The following is a 25,323-nucleotide window of genomic DNA, read 5'->3' on the forward strand; positions in this document are numbered from 1 at the left end:
GTCTGTGTTTTCCACTAGGACATAGAGATCATTGTCCTTCCTCTACTCCATTTGTAGGTTTGTGGGTCCGATGCCTACAGTGCTGGACACCCAGCCAGCAGCATGTGGGCCAATCCGAGATGCCAAGTCTTCAGCCAAAGTGTTGGGAGGAGCCCTGTGAAAGGGACCCTTGGGCCACTTTTGTCTTGAGCCAGTAAGAAGGAGAACCCAGACTTGCTCCAGGCCAGGCGTCAGATGGACATTTCTGAAGGATCAGTTACAATCATAGAAGTGAGCATGGAAGGAGAAGGGTCCTCTGCCTTTTGAATGCTATTCAGGAAGAACGAAGCTGAGCGGTCACATATGCTGGGGAAGGCATGAAAGAGCAGACGTTGTACTGTCCCCAACTCTGGTCAATTAATCCCTTCATTACCAACCACCTGGTAAATGACGAGTTGGTCTAATTATCTTCTTTGACTCAGCAGCTGTCTACCAGCCAAAGAGGGATTAATTGATTTGGTTGTAGACTGACTCCTTATGCAAAGATAATGCTTACTGCCAACCTGGCAGCTGGCTGGCAAAGATGAAATATTACATTAACCTGATCTTACACACAGCACTTGGGAGAATGCTTCATTATTAATTGCAAATTACAATAGACTAGCGAGGCCCATTGCAAAAAAACCACGGACAGTGAACTACCTCTTTCACTGTGGCTAGTGGATTCATTATTCTTGAACCAGGGAAGCTTCACTGGTCAGATTTCCAGTCAAGTCAGGGGACATGACAGTCAGACACAATTTGGGTCAGAGGAAAGGATTGGATGCCTGAAGGAACTACTAGGAGTTCCAGCCCAGTTGTATGACCTGGGACAGTCACTTACTTACCCTGTTCAAGCTTTGGTTTCTTTATCTGTAAAATCAGAGCTTGATACCAGTCTTGCAGGTTTGTGAGATTCAGAATTCTATATAAAAAGCACCTAGGACAGTGCCAAGGTCAGAGTTGGTGTTAATCAGTAGCCATTCATTGTCAGAATGGAGTTAGGTAACCTGGGAATTTTCTTAGGGGGTCTGAGCCCTTGCTGTGCTCTGTAATGTAGACTCCGACATTTTGCACATGCACATTTGGAGTTTTGTTGAACAATAATAAGATGGATGATTCCCTCTTGCCTGGAAGCTACTAGCTGTCTTCATTGTGAGTACTTCCTAACAATTTTGATTTATTTGTTTCTAGCAGAGTCTGTGTTGATCAGCAAGCTTGATGCACTGATTTATAAAGCCATGAGTGCCTCCGTGTGTGTGTGTGTGTGTGTGTGTGGGGTGTGTGTTACATATATATTCACACAACCTATATTCTATAAAATGTGCAGATGCAGCTTTCATATTTTAAAAGTCTCCCGTGGGCATGTCTGTTATACTCCCAATGCCTAGTTAGGTACTCAGTAATGGTTGTTAAATAAGACCTCATCTCTGGGTTGTGTTCATGTGAAAGCATTGATCTCATTGATTAGTCCACATTTAACTCAAGCTTTCTTTATAGGCAGTTGTTCTGCTTCAGAAACAGAAGTTTCAGGAACAAGCCTAATTTGATCCAATATATTCAAATCTGGATAGTAAGCTCAATGCCCTAATGGAGTTTTTCTGTGTCAGTCTGTATGAATATAATCTGACATACCTAAACTGGAGAAGGGCATTCAAGTGACAAAATGACCTCGGCAATTTCCAAATGGTAACACAGCTGTACTAGCTGCCATTTTCAGAGAGTTATTTCCTGAATTACCCTTAATTATAAGAGGCCTCCACATAATTCGATTTTTCTGTAAATGACACAACTCAAGTAGCTTCTCAGCCAATTGGATTTTAACCTTGTCAGAATGGATAGAACTGAAACAAAGCCTGGCTTCTTCTGAAACTGCCCATAGGAGAGACGTCGGGGGTGGGGGGATGGTGTAGCATGCATCTTCCTTTCCCAGTGGAGTCTGTGGGTCTGCTGGACCATGCAGATCTCAGGGGAGTTTCCACCCCATCTTCACACTAGTTACTCTGAGATCCGAGGCACGTGGCTGAACCTTTTTGAGCACTGGAGTGCTTGTTTGTAAAACAGGAATAAAATGCTTGTAGTTCAGTTATTAAGGATAAAATTAGAAAATATATGGAATCCCAGGCACATGGCAAGATGCCCAGTCAATGTTGATTTTTTTATTTGCATGCAAGAAACCTCCTCCAGGAAGCTCTGATTTTTTTCCCCTCCAAGCTCAGGTGAAATGTCCTTCTAGAATGATGCTGCCCACTAGCAATATAATATAAGCCACGTATGTCATTTGAAAATTTTTGGTAGCCACATTTGGAAAGGAAAAAGAAAACAGCTGAAATTAAGTTTAATAATATTTAAAATTTAACCCTGCGTACCTAAAATGATTATTTCCATATTTAGTCAATAAAAAAGTATTAGTATATTTTATGTTTGTGTTTTCATACTAAGTCTTTGAAATCTGATGTGTATTTGACACCCACAGCACATCTCAATTGGGACAGGCAGTACATCAAGTGCTCAGGACTGCATGTGGCTCCTGACTGCTGTCTCGGACAGTGCTGGTCTGTAAGATGCCCCGTTATCCCTACGTCCCGCCCGTGTTAGGACACTAATCTCGCTCATTTAAAATGATTCCACCAGCCTTTGCGCCCCTTGAGGGAAGGAGCTATGTCTTTCTTACTCATCTCGGAGTGTCCAGTAGCTATTATGGGCCAGCCCCAGGAAAGGTACCCAGTAGATGTTTGGGCAATGAATGAAGTCACTTGCTCCTGTGCTTCCTGTGAGTTCAGCATGGGGAGGTGGCCAGGGCTTCACTCCCCTAGAGGTGCAGAGGCGGCCGAACATCAGGGTGGGTGGTTTCCTGGGACCCAGTGAAGAGTATGGCATGTTTGTCCCAAGTCTCCGCTTCATGCCGATGCTTGATGTTTCCCCCAGAAGTTCCTGCCGGAAAGTGTAAGTGTGAGTGTCGTGGAAGGGCTAACACTTTGAAACATATCAGTCATTCTCTCTCAACTTTGATTTCACAAGATGTTATGTGACTAGTGTGCGACAGGTGTGAGGCGGTTGGAGAGAATAGGAGCAGGGGATTGGTTGCATGAAGGAACTGGGGAAAGCAAGTCACGGGACTAGGAAGGGATTAGTGGACTGCTTAAGCCCAGACTCCACCCTCCCTCGCTGCTTAGCCCACACTCAGCCCTGTTTCTCAATTCCTTCCACTCCTACCTCCTTTCCTCCTTCTTCTATAGTGTGTGGCATGCAGCAAATACACACTGCGTGAAATGGAACTGGAGTTCCCTCACACCCCACCCTGCCTCCCTCACTGATTGCATATTCACTGTAGTAGTTTGCTGGGGTTGCTGTAACAACATACCACAGACTGGGTGGCTTAGACAATAGAAATGTATCGTCTCACAGTTTTAGAGGCTGGAAGACAGAGATCAAGGCACCAGCAGGATTGGTTCCTTCTGAGGGCCATGAAGAAGGGCGTGTTCCAGGCCTGTCTGTTAGCCTCCTGGTTTGAGGGTGATCTTTGGCTTCCTTGCTCTGATTGCTGCCTTCATCTTCACATGCTGCTGCCCCTGTGTGGGTGCCTGGCTTTGTGTCCACACTTCCCCTTGTTCTAAGGACACCCGTCATATTGGAGTAGGGGCCCGCTGACTCTAGTATGACCTCATCTTAGCTGATTGCATCCGCAATGACCTTATTTCCAAATAAGGTCACGTTTGAAGGTACTGGGGTGAGAACTTCAACATACGAATTTTGCGGGGGACATAATTCAATCCATAGTGCTTACTGTGTGTATCGCGTTCTGCTAGATGCTAGGGCTTTTGAGATAAAAGTCCTTCTATTATCAAAGATAAAGGATCAGGGTTGGCAGGGATGTGAAGAGGGAACTCCTGTGCACTGTTGATGGGAATGTAAATTGGTACAGCCATTATGGAAAACAGTATGGAGGGTCTCCAAGAAATTAAAAACAGAACTACCATATGATCCAGCAATCCCACTTCTGAGTATATGCCCAAAGGAAGTGTAAGCAGCGTCTGAAACAGACACCAGCCCTCTCACTGTAGCAGAGTTGCAGCATTGTTCACAACAGTAAGATACGGAATCAGGCCGGGCGTGGTGGCTCATGCCTGTAATCCCAGCACTTTGGGAGGCCGAGGCAGGCAGATTGCTTGAGGCCCAGGAGTTTGAGACCAGCCTGGGCAATAGGGCAAAACCCTGTCTCTACAAAAAATATAATAAAATTAGCCAGGCATGGTGGTGTGTGCCTGTAGCCCCAGGTACCCGAGAGACTGAGGGAGGTCAGGTGGAGGCTGCAGTAAGCCATGATCATGCCACTGCTCCCCAGCCTGGGGAGACACTATCTCAAAAGGGAAAACAAAGATACAGAATCAACCTAAATGTCCATCAGTGGATGAATGGATAAAGAAAATGTGAGTGAGAGATAGATAGATAGATAGATAGATAGATAGATAGATAGATACAGATATATATATATAGAGAGAGAGATATAAATGGAATGTTATTTAGCCTTAAAAAAGAGGGAAATGTTCAGCCCTTGGTGACAACATGGGTGAACCTGGGGGACTGATATGGTTTGGATTTGTGTCACCCCTGCCCCCTGATCTCATGTCGAATTGTAGCCCCCAGTGTTGGAGGAGGGACCTGGTGGGAGAAGACTAGATCGTGGGGTGGATTTCCCGCTTGCTGTTCTCGTGATCGTGAGTGAGTTCTCACGGGAACTGGTTGTTTGAAAGTGTGTAGCACCTGCCCCTTCTCTCTCTTCCTCCTGCTCTGGCGGTGTAAGATGTGCCTGCTTCCCCGTCGCTTTCTGCCATGATTGTAACTTTCCTCAGGCTTCCCCAACCATGCTTCCTCTACATCCTGTGGAACCAGTGAAACCTCTTTTCTAAGTAAATTACTCAGTCTCAGGTAGTTCTTTAAAGCAGTGCACAAACGGACTAATACAGGGACAGTATGCTAAGTGAAATAAGCCAGGCACAGAAAGACAAATACCACATGATCTTACTTATATGTAGAATCCAAAAAGGTTGAACTGGTAGAAGCAGAGAGCAGAATGGTTACCAGAGGTGGGGGAAACAGGGAGATGTTGGTCAAAGGGTACAAAGTTTCATTAGACAGAATGAATAAATTCTGGAGAGCTAATGCACAGCTTGGTGACTATGGTTAATAATAATGTATTGTAGACTTGAAATCTGCTAGGAAAGCAGATCTTAAATGTTCTGACCACACGAAAAATGATAACTATGTGAGGTGATAGATATGTTGCTTAGCTTGATGGTGGTCATCATTTTTGCTATCTATCTCTCTATGTAAGCATCATGTTGTATACCATGAATATATGTAATTTTTATTTGCCAAATTAACCTCAATAAGTCTGGGGAAGTTTGTGCTCTAATAGGGGTATCAAGCCAGTAAACTGACTGACCATGATAGAGTGAGGTCCTGGCCAGACGTAGTGGCTCATGCCTGTAATCCCTACACTTTGGGAGTCCGAGGTGGGAGGATGACTTGAGCCCAGGAGTTTGAGACCAGCCTGGGCCAGATGGCGGATCCTGTCTCTATAAAAAATTTAAAAATTAGCTGGGCCTGGTGTTGGTGCGCCAGTCGTCCCAGCTGACTCGTGAGGCTGAGCCCGGAGGATCCCCTGAGCCCAGGAATTTGAGGCAACAGTGAGCTGTGATTGTGCCATCACTCTCCATCCTGGGTGGATTTTTTTTTAATTAAAAAAATTATAAAATGATGCCCTATATGAGTTTAATACATGATATTGGAAGAGAATAGAGATGGACCCAGACTAGGCATGTGCATGTGTGTGTGTGGGTGTGCGTGTGTGTGTGCATGCATGCTTGTATGTATGTGTATGCGTGCGTGTGTGTGTGTATGTGTGTGTGTGTAGAGCCTTGGTCATCCCGATGGAGCAAAGACACAGGAGGGTGGCACGCAGAAGAGCAAGTGGCTCCACCCTCCCTTGCACAGTTAAAATCTGGCCAAGGTGAGAGGGGAGATGGGAGAGGGGAGAAGGGAGAAGAGGCACTGACTGGAGGGGCTGAAGCTTTGTCCCTCCTGGGCAGGCATTCTCCATCCACGCCCCTCTGCTTGGATGCAGAGGATAAGCAGGCCAAAGATGCATGAAAACTGAGTTCCATTGTAGCTCCAGACTTCTAGAAAAGTCAACAGCCCCCGTATTCTCTGCCGTTCAATGTCTGCATTACCACACTGGGAGACACTGACAGGTTGGGCTTGCCGCAGGCCATAGCAGACATTGGGCAGCCCTAGAAGGAAGCCGGCTGGCCTTGGAATGTGCCACAGGGGTATGACACCCAGGCCGACTCCAGTGCTGCCTAAAATGGCCTCTTGCAACATTCCTCTGTCTTCATCTTAAATCAGGGACTTGAAGCCACAAAATGGCAAATACACAGCTCTGGCAGTCACTTTGAGTATTGGAGAAATCGCTCTGGCCATCTGTTTTGTCTCCAGCATGTTTCTCACAGAATACCCACGGATATATCCACGGATATAACAGACATCCTGCCAAGGCAGAGCTTGGCTCTTGAGAACTCGGCAAGCTCAGTGCTTGCCTGGATTCCTGCCTCATGTCCCATCCAGTGTTTGGAGAAAAGCTCTGAGAGAAAGATGAATATCTGAGGCCACACAGCCTAGAAGTAGTCAAGAGCACAGGCTCTAGAACTAGCCCCACGTAGGCTGAAATCCCAGTGCCAGCGCCTGCCGGCTGTGTGACATAGGAGAGCTTCTTACCAGCTCTGTGCCTCACTTGTCTCACTTGTAAAATGAGAATTGGCTGGGTTCGGTGGCTCATGCCTGTAATCCCAGCACTTCGGGAGGAGGCCGAGGCGGGTGGATCACTTGAGGTCAGGAGTTCAACACCAGTCTGGCAAACATGGTGAAACGCCATCTTTGCCAAAAATGCAAAAATTAGCCAGTCATGATGGTGGGCACCTGTGATCCCAGCTACTCAACAGACAGAAGCAGGAGAATCGCTTGAACCTGGGAGGTGGAGGCAGCAGTGAGCCAAGATCGCACCACTGCACTCCAGCCTGGGTGACAGAGCAAGACTCTGTCTCAAAAAAAAAACAATAGCCCCTACCTCATTCTCTTTTGTGAGAATTTGATGAATCCAGACATGTGAAGTGCTCAGAAAGGCACCAAGCAAAGGCTGTTTGCTATTTTTTGTTGTTATTGTTACTCAGGCACAAAGGCAGAGAGGAGCAAATGGTCCCTGGGAGCAAATGAGCACCAGGTGGAGACTAAGATCACTTGAACGATGCCGCTGGCTCATCTTCCATCATCTTGGAAATCCACTATCTCTAAAAGAAACACCATCTTTTAGTGCAGGGGTTCACAGCTTTGGCTGCACTCTAGAAGCAAAAAAGGAAATTTTAAAAATCGCAATGCTCAGGCCACCCCATCGGTATTTTCTATAAACCCTCAGGAGATTCCAGTGAACAACCAAGTTTGAGAACCACTTCTCTAGGTTTTTCCTGTTCAAAGACAGATGCAGAGACCAGCAGCATTGACACACGTGGGAGCTTATTAGAAGTGCAGAACTGGTCCCCAACCCAGCCCACCAAAGTTTTTTTTTTTTGAGACAGAGTCTTGCTCTGTCACCCAGGCTGGAGTGCAGTGGCGCGATCTCGGCTCACTGCAACTCTGCCTCCTGGGTTCAAGCGATTCTCCTACCTCAGCCTCCTGAGTAGCAGGGACTACAGGTGCGCACCACCATGCCTGGCTAATTTTTGTATTTTTAGTAGAGGCGGGGTTTCACCATGTTGGCCAGGATGGTCTTGATCTTCTGACTTCCTGATCCACCTGCCTTGGTCTCCCAAAGTGCTGGGATTACATGTGTGAGCCACTGCGCCCGGCCAGGAAACTATATTTTTAACGGGGTCCCAGGTGGTTTGTATAAGCATTGACTGGACAAGGCTTCTTAGAGCCTGGGAGCCCCTAGAAGAAGCAGCCGTCAAGTAGGTTAGGTCACAAAGGACGAGTGGTCCCAGAGTCCGTGTGGATTGCTGAGACGGGACACAAGAAGAAGTCCTGACCTCTCTGGGAAGGTGGCATGCTTCTGCTTCCAGAAACCCTGGAAAATAAAAGGCCACGTTTATGCAGCTGTGGAGTACTGGTCCGTGGCAGGGAGCAGGAGTCCCAAGGTGGGTGTAGCCTCTCGATCCCTGTGGATGCAGTAAATACTCATAATTTCGTTTGACTCAACTCAGGGAGAAGAGAAATGTGGCATTGAACGAGTGCTTTTAGAAACAGAGGTCACCACGCTACCTGCAAAATGAAGACCTGTCCAGCCTGGGTGCAGTGTCCCTGGAGTGAAGGGGATTTGTGGGGCTAGAGGATAGAGTCCCCTGGGTAGCCACGGTCAGAGTTATTCGTAGTTCTCTTCATAGATTGGACTGTTGCTTCACTTTTGTCAAGAAAAAAGAAGGAGGAGGCAACCTAGGCTTTCCATGCCTGCCTCTCACCTTCACTCCAGCTTTTTCCTTCAAAGGGCATTTTTCGGTGTCGTCTTACCTCCTCCCATCACCCCTGTGCGGCCCCCAAATGCCTGGTGCAGCAGATCTCAAACAATGCAGTTTTGTAGGAAGAGCATGGAATTTAGACCCCTACATCCTAAGTTCAAATCCTGCCTCTTCCACTTACTAGCAGTGAGATTTTGGGCAAGTAATTCAACTTCTTGGATCTTCAGTTTCCTCATCTGGAAAGCTGGAATAACTTATTTAAGTTCAGCTAACAAGGCCACAAAGTGTAACAGTTAAAACTGTGGGTTCTCAGTCAGGCTGCCTTGCTTCAAATTTATATTTACTGGCAGAGCAATTTGGGGTCAGTTTTCTAATCCCTCTGTTTCTTTATATGTAAAAACAAGAAAAACAACAATACCTAGCTCTTTGGATTATTTTGAAAATTAAATGAGTTGATTTGTGTAAAGTGCCTAGAACTGTGGCTGGCAGTACAAAGTCAAATACATATTTTTTTCTTTCCTTTTTCCTTCTTTTTTTTTTTTTTTTTTTTTTTTTTTTTTTTTTTTTTCCCATGAAATAGAGTGTCACTGTATTGCCCAGGCTGATAAGCAATGGTGCGATCTTGGCTCACTGCAACCTCCACCTCCCAGATTCAAGTGATTCTCCTGCCTCAGCCTCCCGAGTAGCTGGGATTACAGGCGTGCACCACCATGCCCAGCTAACTTTTGTATTTTTAGTAGAGATGGGTTTTCACTACGTTGGCCAGGCTGGTCTCAAACTCCTGACCTTGTGATCTGCCTGCCTCAGCCTCCCAAACTGCTGCTGGGATTACAGGCATGAGCTACTGTGCCTGGCCTCTTCTTCTTTTTTTTTTTTTTAAAGCAGGGTCTTGCTCTGTTGCCCAGGCTGGAGTACAGTGGCGTGATCATGGTTCACTATAGCCTTGACTTCCTGGGCACAAGTGATCCTGCCACTTCAGCCTCCCAAGTAGCTGGGACTGCAGGCCTGGGCCACCACGCCCAGTTAATTGTTGTTGTTTTCTTTTTTTGGTAGAGATGGGGTCTCACTATGTTGCCCAGGTTGGTCTTTAACTCCTGGGATCAAGTAGTTCTCCTGCCTTGGCCTCCCAAAGTGCTGGGATTACTGGCGTGAGCCACCGCACCTAGCCAAGTTATTTTTTTTCTTTCTTCTTTCTATGTTCTCATCTTTAAAACTTTCCACTATTCTTTCTTTAAAAAGAAAATTGTAATCATGATTTGGGTCCTAGTAAGTGCTTTTTAAGAGAAGCTTCTTTTGCCCAATGACTTTTTTCCTGCCTCACATTCAGTCAGCCTTTCACTGCTTTGCAAATACATCATTCCCATTTTACAGATGAGGAACCTGAGCCATAGAGAGGCATCTTGTGAGTGGCGTGCAGCGTCATCCAGCCTCTTTGGGGAATTGCAGAACCATGATTCAGTCCAGCTCTGGAGCTTGCTTGTTGCTCATGGGACCAGGCTAGGCCACCTCCACCAGCTCAACTGGGGTCAACTCATTGATTAAATGAGTGATGTGAATTCCTTTGATCCTTAATTTACTGGTCTTTAAGTCAAGATGAAACCCCCGCCCTCTCCAGTGGTTTGTGGAAGGAGTATACAGGGCTTGTAAATGGGCTGACTCAGTGCCTGCTCGCAGTTGGGTGGTCAGCTGGAATGAAATGCACAGTGAAGACCACCCATGGCTGTCCCAGGCACACCTGGGGGGAGGGTCCTGAAAGCCCCCATCCTAGCAGGCAGGATTCAGTGAAATGGGAGCAAGGTATGGTGGGCTGTGTGCCCACCTGCGCCTGTGCCGGCTATATCTCTGTTTCCTGGATTGTCGGCTTCTCCTAGAAATTCACTCAGACCCCTCCTGAGTCAGACAGAGCATCCCTGAACCAGGACTGGGTTTGCTCAGGCCAGAGGCTGTGCTTGAAACAGGGGAGTTGCAGAGAAGGACCTCTGTGTGCTTGGAACTTTTTAAAAAAATTTTCCACACACACACACACAAATGTTAGGAGGCTGCTTTTAGACATCTCTTTTTTGAGCTCTTCCCTGCCTAGGCACAGTAACCATGTGTAATTTTCTTCTCAATTCATTCTTCTTGTCAGGAGAGGGCTATTTTTAGCCACTCCACTGGGTTCTGTTTTGAGCGTTCTCTTCTAAACCCCAACCAAGAATTGGTGTTCAGACGCAAGTCAGAATGATTCGGGGTCTCCTTCCTAATTAACAGGAAGCCCGAAGTCAGTGAAAGCAAGCCCCAAACAGGCACCGGGAGAGGCTGGGGTGGGGGCTGCTTATTCGGGGGCTGCCCATTTTAGAGAAGGCCGTTTATACCGATCCATCGACTCATTGGGTTTTGGTTGGCTATGGGTTCAGAAAGGGTTAATTCATCTCGCGAACCCATTCTCTAAGGGTAAAGAATTAAATAAACTCATGCTAAGCCCATGGGTTTTGCCGATGGAACATTCTGGTTTCTACTTTTCAAGAGCAACCCAAAAGTTCATTAACAAGGAGGAACTTGTAATCTTTGCGAAGGACCAAATTTGAATGGGAGAAACCGTTCCCTCAGCCAATAAGTGAGCCCCGCCAACTCCTCAGCCCAGCAGCTTTGTCATTCTATAATTGTCAGTCCTGAGGAGCCTTCATCCCAGGTCTGGTGGGGCCACTTGAAGATCTTATTGAATTTTGTAGGGAAATTGCATGCTTAAGAGACATTTGGAAATGAGGAGGCTTGAAGGCTGCCTTGAGACACATCCCCCAAAGGTATTTTGTCTCCACACAGAATGGCTCCCAAATGGTGCCCTTGCACTTTCTCCTGCTTGCTACTTTTGGGTTTCTCTCATCCATAGAACAGTTAATCTCAGTTCAGAATCTCAGTCTCGGCTCTCCATAGATTTTCCTTCATTTTCCGGGATAAATGAGCTGGAGTCTGAAAAGAAGTGTGACTTCTTCAAGGAACTGGCAGATACTAGGGGAGTTCAGAAGCAGCTGACATCCAATTATTCACGGTCATGGGGGAAAGGGATTGAATGAGAAATAGAAATCCACAAGATAGTCTCCAAACCTCATGCTCATCCTCAGCCTTCTCTTCCAACATGCCTTTAACAGGACCAAGAAATGGGCTGATTTAGCACTGTTTTCAAAACAGAGGTCCTGAGATATCAGTACAGTAAAATTAATTTGCCAGCCCTTCTCTTAATGAGAAGCATTGAAAGGAATGGAAATTCCCCAATTATTTATTTATTTATCTATTTTTATTACCCAGAGTAAAGCATCGTTTTTCTTGAGTAAGTGGCAAAATGAGCTTATTTTCTTGGCTGGTTTTGTTCATTGTTTGTTGTCACCAGAGAATAGCATAGAACATTGTGACTTTCTTTTCACTAACACAAAACAAAATAAAACAAAAATGATTGGGATTCAGGCCTGGATAATCTTGAAATAAAAGCCAGGAGCTAGGAGAATGACAGTCAATTGCAATTGATAATTGAGTCTCCTTCCCCATAATATCCCGAGGATATTATGGTGTAACTAAACCAGAGAGGAAGAAGTGATAAGTATCTTGTTAAGATAAGTCTTTGCCAAAAACAACCCATGGCAAATCGCTGCCATTTGTTATCCAATACTGAGTGCAGAGTGTAGTCTTTCTTGAGCCTCAGAAACCCTGCTTGTCTCTATCAGTTCAGTTCAAATTTAACTTGCTAAATATCATTGTCCAAAGCCTGGGCAGACTTTCAAAAGCAGCATTGTTGCTGATCTCAAGCTTGACACAGTGGGATCTTGCGGAGTCTCACAGACCACAGCCCCCAGTTTGTGGGGACACCTTGATCAAGGCTTAGGCAAAGGATCTGTTTGGAGAATAAAAGCCAAGCCAACTTCAAAGGTGAACATGTGTGGCCCGGCCTGTTAAACCCAGTCAAGGCGATGAGCTGCAGACATCCTGTCTTTCTCTGGTGCTGTCCTAGACCTTGCCATTGACTCAGGGCCATTCCAAACCCAAGGCCTACAGTCACAGCTTCCCAAGCTATGGTAGGCAGAATGCCTTGCCTCTTTTCCAAGTAATAAGAATATGTTATCTTATTTGGCAAAAGGGACTTTGCAAAGGCAGTTTAAGTTAAGGGTTTTAAGATGGAGGGATTACCCTGGATTATCCGGATGGGTCCAGTATAATCATCAGGATGATAAGGGAGGCAGGAGTGTCAAAGTCAAGAAAAGAGATGTGAGGATGGAAGCAGAGCTTGGAGTGATGTGAGGAAGGGGGCCACAAGCCTAGGAATGTAAGTGACCCATAAAAGATGGAAAAGGCACAGAACAGATTTTCCCCTGGAGCCTCCACAAGGAACGCAAGCCTGCTAACCCCTTGACTTTAGGACTTGTGACCTCCAGAATGGGAGCATTTATTTGTAGTGATTTGTTACAGCAGCAATAGAAAACTAACATGCACACACCCCTTTTTAGTTGGAGCTAAGCTTCCCTCTCCCAAGACCAGGGTCCAAAGGAGGCCTGGGAGAGGCCGGGTCTGTGACATCAGGTAAGCAGTCCGGCAGCAAAGTGGTGAGTCTGGAAAATGGGAATGCTGCTGATGGTGGTGGTGATACTGCCTTTTCAGAATTGTTTTGAGGATCGAATGAGGTACTGTGAAAATGCCTGGCAAATCTAGGTATAAGCCGGCAACCCCGGTGACCCCTACAGGCACATCACGGCTTACACACTGGCAGGGAATAGGCCGAGTCGATACAACCAAAATGCTTGTACATATTCATAAGAGCTCTTCGACAACCACACATTCAACCTGAGATTTACATCAGATCACACTTTTGTGGATGGGTTCCTATGGGTAGGAGGTACTACCACTGTTTAGTCAGTACATTTACTTTTTTAAAAAGGACGGAGTAAATATTTGGAATTAATGGCGTTATATTTGTCAAGATTTTCCTTCATGAAATGATTATATAATTCTTACAGTATTCTCAAAGTACCCGCATACAGGCTAGCTTCATTGAAACTCACAATTCTCTCAAGGTTGGCAGGGGAGAGATGTTATCTTCCCATTTTAGAGATGCAAAGAGAAGGAAGATCAGGGTATTAAATAACTCTCCCCAGCCGAGTAAGCTCTTAATAAATGTCAGGTAAGGCTAAACCTGAACGTCGAGCCTCGAGAGGGCATACAGCCTGCTGATTCAGAGCAGACACCCCTGCCAGGCACTAGCTGGGTGACTTTGGGCAAGTTACTTAACCTCACCGTGCCTCAGTTTCCTCATCTCCCAATGTAAGGATAATGTACCTACCTCCCAGGTTTGTTGTGAAGACTAAATGAAGATAATGCAATAAAAGGCTGAGGTCCATGCCAAGCACATGGTAAAAATGTGTCATTGCATATTAGCAGCAGCAGCAGCCACAGCAATAGCCAAGGGTCAATTAACTCCCGGTTCAGTGTTCAGTTCATGATTGTCCATGTATTAAGAGCCAAAGCACCCCCAAAGCCGTCTTGCCCTGCTGAAGCAGTCTGAAGTGCTCTACTAAGTTGGTGCATTAATCTCTAGACCAGAGGTCAGCAGACGTTTTCTGTAAAGGGCCAGACAGCAAATGTTTTAGGTCTCTGTTGCAACTACTCAGCTTTGCCCTTGTGAATGAAAGCAGCCAAGACAATATGAAAATGAATGGGTATGGCCAGATTTCATCCACAGGGGTTCCCTGCTTTAGGCTGTGCTGTGAGTCAGAGGTCTGGAGTTCAAGTCCCAGCCTCACCACGCTGCAAGAGTGTTCTTGAGCAAGTCAGGAAGGCTCCCCAGAGTCAGGCCCTTAGCCTCTAAAAATGGGAATAATAATGCCTCCCTCAAGAGCCGGTGAGACAAGGGAAGCTGTTTGGAAACTGCAGAGTACTGTGCCTAATTTGGTTATTAGTATTTTATTGCTGATACATGGTCAAGGTCCAGGACACCCATGGTAGATAAAAGTGCATGTGGGCTAGGCGAGGTGGCTCATGTCGGTAATCCCAGCACTTTGGGAGGCCGAGGCAGGCGGATCACCTGAGGTCGGGAGTTTGAGACCAGCCTGACCAACATGCAGAAACCCCATCTCTACTAAAAATACAAAATTAGCTGGGCGTGGTGGCACATGCCTGTAATCCCAGCTACTTGGGAGGCTGAGGCAGGAGAATTGCTTGAACCTGGGAGGCGGAGGTTGTGGTGAGCCGAGATCGCGCCATTGCACTCCAGCATGGGTGACAGAGTGAGACTCCATCTCAAAAAAAAAAAAAAAAAAAAAAAGGCCGGGCGCGGTGGCTCAAGCCTGTAATCCCAGCACTTTGGGAGGCCGAGACGAGGTCAGGAGATCGAGACCATCCTGGCTAACACGGTGAAACCCCGTCTCTACCAAAAAATACAAAAAAGTAGCCGGGCGACATGGCGGGCGCCTGTAGTCCCAGCTACTCGGGAGGCTGAGGCAGGAGAATGGCGTAAACCTGGGAGGTGGAGCTTGCAGTGAGCTGAGATCCGGCCACTGCACTCCAGCCTGGGTGACAGAGCAAGACTCCGTCTCAAAAAAAAAAAAAAAAAAAGTGCATGTGCACTTCGTGTAAAATACCAGGCTCTATCTCACCGTCTCTGTTGTCTGCAGTTGCATTATGAAATCAGGAAAGGGCTATTTAATTTCAATGACTTTCAACTTGTTTTGGGGTATGAGAAACACACCAGCCTTTTAAAGCTTCCCGTTGCTGTCATGCGATGTTTCTCTAGCCACGAAGCCTTCTGTGTAGTCTGAGTTGATCTTCATTCTGAAAATGGCAAATGAACAGAATGACCATGATGAATGGGGGCTCCAGAGAAACACAGCACTCGTTCTCAGTGTCTCAGGCTGGGGGAGTGAAGCCTGCAGCCTTGATGGGGGGAAGGTATGTGGAAAATGAATTGCTGAGTGGAATCTCAGAGAATGGCTGCTGAAGAAAAGCATTTCAAGGAGCAATTATGCAGCTCATTAAGATGCACTCCATTCCGGCCTCTGATCCTAGGGGAATTGTCAGAGCAATTATGTGCGAACCTCAATTTTGGGGTTTGAAAAGGGGTTGGTGCATAATCGGCAGGAGAAGAAAAAGAAGGGAGATGGTTTGAAACAATAGGTATTAAATGGTTGTCACAGCAAGGAAGACGGGTGGAAGGAGTGGACACCCTGGGTACTCAACACTGAATGTGTGGTCTCAGGACTGCATACAGGCCACACGGGCAGTGCATTTGTACACTTAATAGGACTTCTTGGAATCAAAGTGGTTTGCTTTGTACAAAGTTGTAAGCATGGTGTTTGGGATATGTTTGTTGAATGAATGAATGAATGATTTGTGCTTGCCGCATATGTATCGAATGAATGAAGGTGGGAAAAATGAATGAAGAAGTTAAAAAGGTGAGAATTCATGTAAAATGAAGATAATAATCATACATACCTTATATGACTACTGTGAGAATGAGGTGGTATAATGCACTTAAAGCTGTTAGCACAGAGCCTGACAGTGGCAGGCCCTCAATTCTAGCTAGTATTGCGATTACATTTTTCCAGGTGTGTTAGTCAGCTCAGACTGCCATAATGACATACCATGGACTGGGTGGCTTGAACAACAGACATTTATTGACTCGGGTCTTGAAGGCTGGAAACCCAAGATGCAGGTACCAGTAAGGTTGGTTTATGGTGAGCCTCTCTTTTTGGCTCACAGACGGCCACCTTTTTGGCTGTGTCCTCACATGGTCTTTCCGCGGTGCCCGTGCACTCCTGGTTTCTCTTCTTGTAAGGACACAGTTATTCTGGGTTAGGGTCCCGCCTTTATGACTTTATTTAACTCTAATTACCTCTTCAAAGGCCTCATCTCCAAATACAGTCACATTGGAGGACAGAGATTCAATATACAAATTTTGGAGGTGAAATTCCTCATTCCATAACACCAGCTGAAGAATCATACTTTGCTGTTGTGGTTATTAGGCCTGATCTTGTGACTAAGCAGCTATGCCAAACCTTTTAAAGCCACTAGAATCACTGTTTCCTGGGATGTGAAACTGGAGATGCCCCAGTGTTCTGTAAAAGTGAATAGACTTCCAGTAACATATGTCCTTCTGTATTAGTGCCTGACTCTGCTCTTCAAAGATCCCAGTGATCATCCTTTTTCTTTTTCTGAGACAGAGTTTCGCTCTTGTCGCCCAGGCTGGAGTGCAATGGCTTGGTCTCAGCTCACTGCAACCTCCGCCTCCCTGGTTCAAGCGATTCTCCTGCCTCAGCCTCCCGAGTAGCTGGGATTACAGGTGCCCACCACCGTGCCTGGCTAATTTTTGTGTTTTTAGTAGAGATGGGTTTTACCATGTTGGCCAGGCTGGTCTCAAACTCCTGACCTCAGGCGATCCGCCCGCCTGGGCCTCCCAAAGTGCTGAGATTATAGGTGTGAGCCACCGTGCCCAGCTGAACATCCCATTTCTTTCCACTGTTAAGACAAACAGGCAACTCACTCATGCTGTTTTTCTGAAAAAAGCAAAATTTCTGAACTGTCTTCCTAAGGATTCCATAAAACAGGTGTCCTGGGAGTTGAAATTGACCATGTGAACCTGTGATCTTGTGTCAGAGTGAGCACTACTAAATCTCATTTTCTTCCCTGTCTTCCTTTTCATTTCCAAATCTGCCTGGAAGACAGTAAAAGCTCATTAATTTGAACCCTGCTAATTTAGAATATGTAACATTTCCTCCAAGCTCACCATGAAGAAGGAATTTGTGAAGCAAATTAATAGTGTGAACATAATTAGAAAAGATGAATCTTGTAGTGTTGGGAGGTACCTGGAGGTGATCCAGTCCTTTTCATTGGTGGCTTGTTTCTTTTCAAATGAGGAAATCGAGGCCCAGTGAGGTTCTGTGGCTCTTCCACACTCACACAGGGGGACTGTTTAACCTCCTTCAGGACACCAGCCTAAAACACGGAGTCTTATTTGTTTGTGAAAGACACAGGCTCTTTATTAGCTGTGGGTTCCTTTTACAATGTGAACTTCAAGTACTAAAAGTGCATTTTTAAAGAAATATTCTGCATTTCAGGTTTCCCACTAATTATGACTGGCCTTCTCCCAAGTTAGTTGGAGCTATTTTGGTGAGGTTTTATAGTGATTTAGTAAGAAAAGCTTTTTTAAAACCTCATAAAACCTTCTGTACAATTCATTCTGACCAACATTCCCTCTTACAATTATGTCATTAACAGCTTCTTTTTAAAAGACCAGAACTTTTGTCTATTCATGTTAACCTTAAAAGCAGCATTCACTGAACCCCTGAGAAACAAGGAGAGCTATAATACTTTACAGGATTGGGGCAGAGCAAATGAAATCGTGTGTGAGAGAGGGTTCTGTACATTTGTTTTGCTTAATTGCCATCTCTGACTTGGGGAGCCCTCCCACCCCCCCCAAAAGAAAACATGGTCAAAATATACTTGTGCATGTAAAATGTGGTATTTCCTGGGAGAGTCCTGCGGGAATGGCCTGTTTTCCGTGTGATTTGTTTTTTAATACACTTTTTTTTTTTTGAGCAGTTTTAGGTTCATGGCAAAATCGAGCAGAAGTTTCCAGACACCTCTGCCCCCAGACATGCATGGCCTTCCCCGTCATCAGCATCCTCCACTGAAGTGGTCCATTTGTTACAACTGATGAACCTACATTGACACGTCTTTGTCACCCAGGCTCACAGTTTACATTAGGGTTCACTGTTGGTGTTGTATATTCTACGGGTTTGGACATGTAGCCACGTGCCATTATACGTTTTAGAGTAGTTTCATTGCCCCCAAAATCCTTTGGGTCTACCTGTCCATCCCTCCCTCCTTCCCTCCAACCACTGGCAACCCCTATCTTTTTATTGTTTCCATAGTTTTGCCTTTTCCAGAATGTCATGTAGTTGGAATACAATATGTAGCCTTTACAGAGTGGCTTCTTTCACTTTGTAATTGATGCATTGACGTTTTCTCCATGTCTTTGCATGGCTTGATGGCTCATTTCTTTTTAGTGCTGAATATTCCATTGTCTGGATGGAACACAGTTTATTTATCCGGTCACCTACTGCAGGACATCTTGGTTGCTTCCAAGTTTGGGCAATTAAGAATAAAGCTGCTCTAAACATCCATGCGCAGGTTGTTTGTGTGGATGTAAGTTTTCAGCTCCTCTGCGTAAATATCAAGGAGTGTGATTGCTGGATCATATGGTAGGAGTACGTTGACTGTTTTAAAAAAATTTAATGAGATGCCTATTTATTAATTGAAATCAAAGTGTAGCTGCCGCATGGACTGGAATGTCCTCATCAGCAGATCAGCTCGTACTCTCCCCGGAGTCAGACCTACTGAGGCACCAAACTGCAATCAAGAGGTTATTTAACAAGCCCAGGTTCAGAGCCCTAGTGAGATGGCCAGAATTACTATGTGTTCCTTAGCCTTGGGGTTTGAATTCTCTGCCACAGCCACAGCCGACAAGAATGCAGCACTCCCGAGTATTTGACAGGCTTCTTATTCTCTCCTTTTGGGCATTTAATACATGTTTAACACGAATCAGGATTGTGGAAGATTAGGGCTTATTTTCAAAGTGACTTCTCAGCATAAAGTCAGATGATGATCATGATGGTGGTGGTGGAGGATGACAGAATTAGCGGGTGGTGGGTGTGGTGGTGATAACAGTAGCAGCAGCAGCAGTGGCAGGACTGGTGGTAATTATGGTTGTTAACATTTCTTGAACACTCACTCTGTGCTTTACACACATTATTTCAATCATCACAACTCTTTAAGGCAGACACTCTGTTTGATGGATGACAATGCCAAGGCCCAAAGAAGTTAATCACTTTCCTAAGGTCACACAGCTGGCATGTGCTAGCAGCAGGAGGTAATCCCCAGCCATCTAATGCCCTTACCCCCTTCGCCGCTGCCTGGCACAGTGCTCTAAGTCTTTATCTGCCAAGACTTTTAAAAGTCATGGGATGCACGAGTGATGTATCTCAGGGCCCCGACATTTGCCATTAAACCCGAGGTCGGGAGACAGGAGACTGCAGTTGTCCTGCTTAATCCCAATGGTCCCGTTCTTCCTGTGTTTCTTTTAAGGGAGTTCTCTCCAGCCTCACAAATGCTGACAGGTGGCCCCTCACCCCACAGGGCTTGCTGACTGCACGTGCCCAGACCATCTCTTCAGGGTTCCATTTTTTACATTCAAGAAAAGAAAAAGGGCAAAAGATTTCTATTTTCAGCTGTCAGACACAACATGAGCCTATCAAGGCTTGTTGAGCTTGGAAGCAATTCCAGCTTTTCAGAAAGCAGAAATTTTGACGTTGGGCCACTGATGCTCGGTGAGATGTGTTTCCGTTGTCCAGGGTAACGTGGCGTTGAATTCCTCTGACAGAAGAGGCTCTGCATCGGCTCGAATGGGCAGCATCATTTCAATAGAGCTGGCCCCTCCCTCCCTCTTCAGCCTCATCTTGGGCCCCTCTATTCTTTCCCGCCCTCCAGGCCTTGGTTTAGTTCCTCTGCTGTCCTTGCTTTTTCCTGCCACTGGGCCTTTGCACGTGCTATTCTTTCTGCTTTACCTCTACTTGGCTGACTCCTTCTCAGCCTTTAGCGTCTCTAGGGCTGGTCACATGTTCCTCTAATACCCTTGCCTCTCTTTGACAGCCTTTGCTTACTGTAATTATTTTATGACTTTCTGGTTATTTATTGCTGTCTTCCTCATTGGATGCTAAGGTCCATGCTGGCTGCCTCTGTGCTGGCTTTGTGCCTAGTGGACTACGTGAAACATAGCGGAGTTGGATGGACGGACAGGCTGGGAGCCTCAGGGCACCCCAAGCTTCCTAAGAGCTTAGTCTTCTGACCAGTCTACTCAATGCCTCATTTTATAAGAAGATCTAGAGTTGCAACTTGCACAAGGGTTAAGAGCAAGTGCTTTAGAATCAGGCTGCCTGCATTTGTATTCCAGTCCTGCCTCTTACTAGCTGTATTTACCTGTTTCTCTTGCTGGGTAACAAATCACACAAACTTAGCAGTTCATGACAACACACTTTTTTAAAATCCCACAGTTTTGATGAGCCAGGAGTCCGAGTATCTTTTAACTGGGTCCTCTACTTAGGATCTCACCAGGCTACAGTCTCATGTGAAGCTTAGGGTCCTTGAAGCTCACATGGTTGTTGGCAGAAATCATTTCCTTGTAGCCATAGAACTCACAGTGGCTTGCTTCTTCAAGGCCAAGAGGACAGTCTCTCTAAGTTCAGAGAAGGTTAAGCCCTCCTTAAAGTACAGCTGCCCCTTGACTTACAATGGGATTATTTCTTTGTAATTCTTAAGTCAAAAATGCATTTGGCCAGTCGCAGTGGCTCACGCCTATAATCCCAACACTTTGGGAGGCCGAGGCAGGCAGATCACTTGAAGCCAGGAGTTCGAGACCAACTTGGCCAACATGGTGAAATCCCATCTCTACTAAAAGTACAAAATTTAGCTGGGCGTAGTGGCACACACCTGTAATCCCAGCTGCTCAGGAGGCTGAGGCAGGAAAATTGCTTGAACCCAGGAGGCAGAGGTTGCAGTGAACTGAGGTCGGGGCACGGCACTCCAGCCTGGGCAACAGAGTTAGTGGGACTCCATCTCAGATTTTTTTTAAAAAGATGCATTTAATACACTTAACTTATGGAACATCACAGGTTAGTGCAGCCTACCTTAAACATGCTCAGAATACGAACACTAGCCTACAATTGGGCAACGTCATCTAGCACAAAACTTATTTTATAATAAAATTATCTTGAAGAATTTTGAATCAAATTTAAAGCCAAACCATTGTTAAGTTAGGGATTGTCTTACTTATACCCTGGTTAGGTTAGCCCCATCCAGGTTAATTTTGCCTTTTGATTAACACGTAACTCACTTACGGATCTTAGTTATATCTGCAAATCCCTTCGCCCTTGCTGTGTAATGCAACATAACCATGAAGTGATATCCCCTCATATCCCCAGGTCCTGTCCACACTCAAAGGGCATTATACAGGACACGTATACCAGGAGCAGGAATCGCTGGAACCATCTTAGAATTCTGCCTTGGGGAAGTTGCTTGACCTCTCTCTGCCTCTGTCACTTCATTTTTGATCATGAAATCAAAAATCCATTTCATAGGATTTCTTGTAAAGGTTAAATGAGTTGATTTATGGAAAGTGCTTAAGACAATTCCTGGCAGGTGGTGAGTACTCAATAAATGTTAGCTGTTACAACCATAAAGATGAGGATAATCTCCAGCCGAGCCAGTGGGCTCCCAGCTTACAAATGCAGTCCACCAACTGGCTGGAAAATGAAATCCGAGAAGCCAGGCTGACCGGGAAAGAAGACACCAGAGAATATCAATGACTTGGTAAATCGGCCATCCCGAAAGGGAAGCTGACAGCTTCTCCTCCACCAGGCAAAAATGGGCAAAGCAGGTGGAAGGCTGTATCAAGTTACTAAAGCAAATTGGATCTATGTGGGTGCACGTGCCCCTATTTTAGTTCCTTTCATGAAAACATCTCAAGGCAAGGAGTCATGGCCTCATCTCTCTGAAAAGCTTTGAAATCCCTTACATCAGGGATTTCAATCGATTGATATCTCCCAGATATGAAGAAATGAGCATAATTAGATATCCTGGCAACTTACGAGAGCAGCTGCACCCCAAAGTTTATGTCTGCCTTAAGGGAAGGCTTTCTTCTGAAACAGGATCTCAGTTGGTTCAGTTTAAGAATAAGGGCCTCTGGTTAACACCAGTGAGACCCCTAGTAAAGTGAACCAGTCTTTGTGTGGTGTGGTCAGGAGGAGGCCTGCCTGGGAATTTGCCCCACGTTGTGTGTGTTTTGCTGGAGAGTGTTTAGAATCGATTTGTTGCTCCGTCTGGGATGCTGTTAACCAAATGTGGGAAGAAGCAGCGCGGTGAGTCAATGGAGCAAGTTCACAGTGGCATGTTTGTGAATACTGGCTGGTCGGGGGAGAGGGATGGCGCAGCTTCTTTCTTTGGAAGGGACTCGCTTTATTGAAATCCTTTTCAGTGGGGTCACCTGGGGCAAGTCAGTCACTCTTCCTTAGACCTCATATTTTGCATCTGATAGTTCAACTCAAGTCATTTTAGTGACAGTGGTAATGGACCCTGTTGGTGCTCTGCGCAGACCCGATCCCATCCGTTTTAGGGTTTCTGGGCTCTCATCTCCTGGCGTCTATGTGCTTTCCCTCTAATGGCTGCCTGCACCTGCGACTTGCTTTCTGAGGCCACCTTTGAGCTACAAGAGCTGCTTCTCCCATGCCCAGAGATGGGGAGGAGGCTGGAAAGTTACCTCTTCATGGGAGACCCTCAGCCCGGCTCCCTTAAGTCAGGACAAATTCGGGGGAGTAAAGTTATGTTCCAGAGCTCCCCACAGGATCAGAATTAAGCCTGGCATGAAGGCCTGAATTCCATGCTTGCTGGGCCTCTCCACCTCCCTTTGCTCCCAGGACTGGCTACATGATTTGCATGACTCAGTGCTGAATGAAAATGCAAGCCTCCTTGTTAAAAAATGATTAAGAATTTTAAAACAACGGTGACGGCAAAGCCTGAAACCTAACCTAAGACCCTTCTGATTGCAGGGTCGGAGCCACGGCACAGGTTGCACACCTACAAAGCCAGGCCTCTCTGTTCCCTGCTTTCCCGGGAGCTCTCCCTCATTCAGTCCGTTGCATGTGAACTCATGTCTTGTACTCTGCTCTGATGAACCTGACTTAAGGCCACTGCCGAGGCATAATACTGAGGGGCTGGATTCTGCAGTAGATATAGCACCAACCCTTCCCTCGAGGGGCCGACTGTTTAGCAGGGAAGACAGATGTAGGCACAGATCATAATGTCACAGTCAGACTGTGAAGCAGAGCCCCGTCCTGGAGGCGTCCACAGTGTGGGGAGGTGATGCTGCCTGGGAACACCAGACCTCCTGGATTCCAGGCCAGGGTTCCGTCTTCTGCCCCAAATGATGGATGAATAGAATTGGGGGTGATATGGGAGAAGGATGGGGGGCCACTTCAGAAGGGCACAGTGCAAGCAGAGGGGTAGCGGGGGGGACTTCTGTTTAGTTCGCAGGAACCTACCTGTGCTCAGTGTAGAAGACTTGCATTTGAAAAGACTGAGTTCCTGCCCCCAGGTTGCTCACAAGAGATGCGTACAACCAGCTCCGGTGGAATTCTGTTCAAGGGAAGTGCTGAGCTGACGAGATGAGAGGAAGTGCTAGATACAAGAGGAGCCTGGTCTTCTAAGAAGTTGCCACTAGGTGTTAGGAGTCCTAGAGTTTTTCATCAAAGAAAGATTCTGTAACTGTGGCATTTCAGAAATTGGCAAGCGGTCAGGGTTGGTTTTGGGGGAGGAGGGAACCTCCTGAAATCACTTTATGCAATGGGTTCCCCCAGCCGCTCAGACGCGTTTCTTAGTTTTAGCCCATCAGCCTGCTCAGGTGAAGTTAAGTTCTCTTCCAAGTTTGTTATCTGAAGTGACCCTGGGTCCCTCGGTACGGCAGCTGCGCCCTGACCTGGGCTGGTGACAGTGCTCTGCAGGATGCGCCCACTCATTCCCGGTCCTCTCCGGGAGGAGCCCACAGACACCACGTTGGTTTCCCGGTACACTGAAGCTATAGCTGACATTAAGGAGCCTCTTCTAAGCTGGGAAATGTGGGCAGCTGGCTGCGGTCCTCCCTGGAGCGGGTGAGGGAAGGTGATGGTGAAACGCTTGTGGTTCTCCGGGGCCCTGGGAAACTCTTTTCTTTATCATCGACTTTGTCAGGCTGAAGCCATCTCTCATTTTTCATGCTCATGGGCAGGGAGGGTATGAGCTCTTCCATCTGGGAATAAGTTCATAAATGCACGAAAGCAGCTGGGCTTTGCCAGGAAGCAGGATGAGGGGGCTGCCCTGGGTTTGATGATGTGCTTTCTTCTAATGCTGGAAATATTCAGCTGCCACAGGGTTGGATGTGAGCACCAACTGAGGCTGGCTCATAATTCTTCCTTGACAAATGCCTCATTTGGGACAATAACTCATGATTTCTTCACTGCCTCCTATTAAGCAATTAAAAGAAGGCATACATTATTCTATGAATATATATGATCAAATGATTTTAAATTATTGAGTGGTGTTGGAAGCCAGAGAACAGTGAGGGAAGGAACGGCATGTGCTCCTCTCCCTCTTTTTTTTTTTTTTTTTTTTTTTGAGATGGAGTCTCGCTCTGTCACCCAGGCTGAAGTGTAGTGGTGTGATCTTGGCTCACTGCAACCTCTGCCTCTTGGGTTCAGGCAATTCTCATACCTCGGCCTCCCAAGTAGCTGGGATTACAGGCGCCCGCCACCATACCCGGCTCATTTTTTTGTATTTTTAGTAGAGACATGGTTTCGCCATGTTGGCCAGGCTGGTCTTGAACTCCTGACCAGGAGTTCCACCCGCCTCGGCCTCCCAAAGTGCTGGGATTACAGGCATGAGCCACATCGTGCCCGGCCTCTCCCTCTGTCTTGTTTTAGAATTTTATTTTATTTTTTAGTTGGGCTTCAGAAGGGCCCTGGAACATGGTTCTGTATGATCTGGCCCCTGCCTACCTCTGCCACATCTCAGAGCCCTCTGTCCCACAGCTGCATCTTCCCATCCTCTGCCACTCCCAGCTCCCCCTGCCCCACTTCTCTGTTCCCTCTGCCTGGAGTATCCTCCACATTCTTTCTCGGGGACCCTGGTGCCGCCAGCTAGCTTAGGTCCTCTCCTATTCCCTCCCCTTGCCTTTTGCTTTTCTTTTATAGCACTT

General features: G+C 46.4%; 1 protein-coding gene across 5 annotated transcripts in view; it reads left to right on the plus strand.

Annotated features, from left to right (window-relative positions):
• CHST11 (carbohydrate sulfotransferase 11) overlaps nucleotides 1-25,323 on the plus strand; it is a 308,964-nt gene that overhangs the window by 151,148 nt on the left and 132,493 nt on the right. The window lies entirely within an intron of this gene.

The sequence above is a fragment of the Chlorocebus sabaeus genome, chromosome 11 (assembly GCF_047675955.1).
Source record: "Chlorocebus sabaeus isolate Y175 chromosome 11, mChlSab1.0.hap1, whole genome shotgun sequence".
NCBI lineage: Eukaryota > Metazoa > Chordata > Mammalia > Primates > Cercopithecidae > Chlorocebus > Chlorocebus sabaeus.